A 4,322-nucleotide genomic window follows, 5' to 3' on the forward strand; every position below is an offset into this window, starting at 1 on the left:
GTTGCCTGGTGACCCCCCTCCTTCTGCCCACAGCATCTCAGCCTGCCCTATCCTGCTCTGTTTTGGACTTTTTTAAGGTGGTGTTAAATAAAATGCTAAAAGAAAAAGCCATGGAACAGGTCTTTTAAGAAACAGAGTGCTTGGAAGACTTCAAGGTTATGGCACAGTGCCTCCTGAGAGGAGGAGAAAGATGCTGGAGGGATGTGTCCTTGAGCATCCCAGTGCTGCCAGATCTCCTGGAGAGGACAAGAAACACATTAGGAGTTTTGGGTTGTAAATGCCCTGGATCATCTCTGGCAAGGAGTAGAGGTGCAGGGCACTGGAAGGTCAGGATGCCTCCACTGGACTCTGTGTGCTGGGTCAGCAGATTCCAGGAGGGCACATGGGGAAGTGGCAGCTCAGGACTGGGCTCAGTGTTTGGTGATGGGGTGTTTTGGGGGGCGACACAGCTCTTATCTCGGTCAGTGGGGGATAGGCAGTTGCAGGCTCACTGGGATGTTCTTGGACATATGCTCTTTTTCCACCTGGAAATTTTTCTCTGGCAGCACCTGGGCATTTGAGATGCTTCTCTGGGCTCCCAGAGTGGCAAAAGCCAGTGGAGGAGGTTTCTAATGACCCACAGCCTTTCACATCCCTGCCAGCAGCACCCTCTGCTCTGCTGCCTCTGTGGGGTCAACCACCACCAGGCTCCTTTCATGAGATGTCGGGTACCACCATCCTCTTCCCTTGGGAAAAGGGCGTCCTGTGAGCCTTTCCACTTCCCAAACCAGATGAGACGCAAAGGGCAGCGATGCCCAAGTGCTCCCCAGACCAAAGACCCCAGAGCAGAGAGGGGGAAACCCCACTGGGACACAGATTAAAAAATAACCTTTATGGCACTCATAAAAGAAGGTCGAAATTCCAAGAGGTCACTGAGAAGGTGAAAGTCCCCCCTGGCCCTGGGGCACCCTTGAAGACAGCGAATGATTAACCCCGTGGTGCAGGGTGTGCCTTCAGGATGCCACGGTCCCCATGGGGAGAAGGTCCAATCCCTCCGGTAACATTTTCCAGGCACAGCGAGTTTTCTTTCGGCACTGAAGGAGAAGGGATGGAGGAAGCATCTGGCGAGGGCTTGGACAACAGGGAGGGAGGGGAGCATTGAATTCCACCCCCCACATCCCCCTTTCACTGGGGGGGCAGTTGTTTTATGGCAGGAGGACTGGGGAACCATTTTAGCAGGATCCACGCTGGGACTGCTGGAGGAGTTCCCTGCTGAGGGCTGGATACAAAGAAAAGCTGAATTAACCGAGGGTCATATAAGGCAACAGGATCTGACAGATCCGAGCCAATATATGCTGGCAGCAGCCAGTCCATGGCACTGTGAGAAACACTCCTGCAAATTTAACAAATCCCCATGGTCTAGAAAGTCATGTACAAGAAATTACTAATGAAGGGATCTAGTCATATCTGGATTTCCAGACGTTGGTCATGCTCCCACCGCCTTCTTCAGGCCATATAAGTACATGGATCTCAATCCCGGGTGCTGGAGACCGAGAGGATTGTTACGATCATCTTGTCTGACCTCCTGCGTCAGACGAGGGCTCCCGGTGAGGAGGGGATGCCGGGCGGTGGCAGCCGGATCCTGTGGCAGTGCCAGGCTGGGGATGGATGGAGAAGCCTGAAGGGGTGCCGGGCTTGGGAATGCCGCCATGGCAATGGAGTGGCTGGGTGCTCCCACCCCGTGGCAACGCACTGGCACCCAGAGGGGTGCTGGGGACCCGCTGCTGGGCAGGAGGGATCAGGAGTTCCAGCTTCATCCCTGCAGGGCAGTACTGTGTGATAGGAAGGGAGTGCCAATGGCACCCCCAGCCATGGCATCATCTTCAACCCACTGCTCCCTCCAGCCTGGAGCACCCCAAAATTCTCCATTCCCTAAAGATCCTGCCAGCTTGCTCCTGCAGAGCTCCAGCTCTGTCCCATCCCCTCCGTAGGTCCTACATAGCCGCCCGCCTGGTGCCCGAGAGAGCCGGGAGCGAGCACCACGAGTGTTTTAAGAGCTCCGGACCATCTGTGACCCTGTGAGCCCCGGTGCCGGCTGTCATGTGGTGGGCAGGGGGCCAGACCCCCCCTCCGCCCTCTCCTCAGCCCCTCACAGCCAGGTCCTACCGGGGGGGAAGCGGGGGGACACAAAGCCCAACAGACGTCACCCCGGCATCACGCGGTCCGAGTGGCCTTCTCCATCTTGTTAGCACATTGTGTAACACAACATGTGGAGGCGCTGGGACCGCACACGCATGCAACTCCCCGACAGCCCAACCGGGGGGGGGGGGGGGGGGAGAAAAGAGGGAGGCAAAAAAAAAAGAAAAAAAGAAAAGGAAAAAAAAAAAGAAAAACCCAAGAAAAAGAAAAAAAAAAAAAAAGGAAGCAATTTAAGCTTTGAATCTTTCTCTTTAAAATGTTCTCATGGCTTCATTAGAATTTGCAGCCACAGAGGCTTTGAAGAGCATGGTATAAGGAGTGAAACATCTGGAAAAATTAGGATTAATGAAAACATAATTCCCAAGACTAAAGGAAAGATTAATCCTGCGTTACCACTTGTGTGTTCCACAGCTTTTCCCCAGCTCGTAACGCTGAACTTATTAAATCGCCCTGAGCTGAGTTTTCCTTTTCTCTCTCCCTCCCCTATGGAGCCCAATGGAAGTGGCTGATGCCAAATGTAAGGATAACCAACTGTGCCGGGCAGAGCCAGCGCCAGCACATCCAGCCCTGCACCCAGGTGGGCACCCACTGCCCACCACACCTGCGGGTGGGGGTCTCTGGGTGGGGGTGAGGGTCCGGCAGGTTCCGGGGGGGTCTGTGCTGGGGCAGTGGGTGCTGCACCCTGGCAGAGCTGCACCTGCTCCTGCCTGGGGTCCTGAGCAGGATGGGGACCCACTGGCTTGTGGGGCAGGGGATGCTGGGGAATTAAAAGATAAATTAATGAACCCCCTGCTCTGCTGTGGGATGCTTGGCCAGGGCAAGAACAAAGCGGCTCTGAGATGCTCGTGTCACTGGGTGGCACTCCTGCAAGTGTGAGGGTGATGTGCCCTGGTGATGTGTCATTCCATGCCATGCTGTACCACGCTGTGCCATGCTGTGCCATGCCGTTCCATTCCCTGCTGTGCCATGCCATGCCATTCTGGGTTATACTGTGTCATGCCATGCTGTTCCATGCCATTCCATACCGTGCCATGCTGTGTTATTCCACACCATGCTGCCCATGCCACATGCCATGCCCATGCTGGCACCACCCTCTGCTCCAGGATCCAGGCTGTAAGCAGGGTGCTGGGACCCACCAGCCCTGTGCCAACCAGCAGCGCTGGGCTCTGGGGACTCTGGGGCTGTGTCACACTGCAGTGCTGGAGGGTACTGGGGGGTCGCGTTGGCTGTGCCAGCCCCTGTTTGAGCCCCCTGGGGAGTGCTGGTCCAGGGTCTTGGGCTGCTCCAAGTGGAGCTCAGCCGTGCTGAGGGGCCCTCTTGGTAAGATGCTCCTGGATGACAGACCCCTTGTCCCTGCAAAATCCTGCAGCAATTCCTCTCTGGGGCAGTGATGCCACCAGCAAGTACCGTATGGGTGCCATGGCTGGTTTGGGGGTCACATCAGATGTTTGTCCCTGCAGTTTCCTCACCGTGGACGCTAATTTGCACACATAGGTGGGGCTGGGGTTGGAGTGTGTCTCTCCATGAACCAAGCAGCAGTGTGGCCTATGGAAGTGTGGTGCTCCTTGGGAAGAATGAAAACAATGAGAGCTCACTCCATCACATCTTTATCCATCCCACACCGGGCATGGAGAGGCTGGGCAGTGTTAACTCCACACCTAGGCTGGCTCTGCTGACCAGCCCACCACAGCAGTCCCAGCAGCCAGAGCCAGCAAGTGGCTGCAGCCGCCCACAAGGACTGGGAAGGAAGGAAGGGTCTGCATGAGATGGGGACAGGGAGCAGCACCCGCTCTGCCAGTCTTTGCAGGGATTGGGATCTTGCCTGCTGGGCACTCCCCACAACATTCGGATGAGGGAACCAGATGTTTTCTGCACCCCCTCCTTGCCTGCTGCCCCCAGTGAAGCCAGGACTGCAGCTGGATGGGGCCAAAGGCGTGTTTGACCCGTGCAGAGGGGAAAAGGGCTCATTTGCCCCAGGAACGGGGGGAAAGGGCTGTGTTTGCCCCACACATGGAGTGAGGGAGGAGGCAGCGAGCCCTGGCCACTCCCCAAGAAGGGGAGGCTCCCAAGGGACTCAACGGGACCCCCGCTCCCTCCTTCCCACGCTGATGTCCCGCTCAGCTCCCGCCTGTTTTCCAGAGAGG

The sequence above is a fragment of the Pseudopipra pipra genome, chromosome 17, assembly GCF_036250125.1.
Source record: "Pseudopipra pipra isolate bDixPip1 chromosome 17, bDixPip1.hap1, whole genome shotgun sequence".
NCBI classification, from domain to species: domain Eukaryota; kingdom Metazoa; phylum Chordata; class Aves; order Passeriformes; family Pipridae; genus Pseudopipra; species Pseudopipra pipra.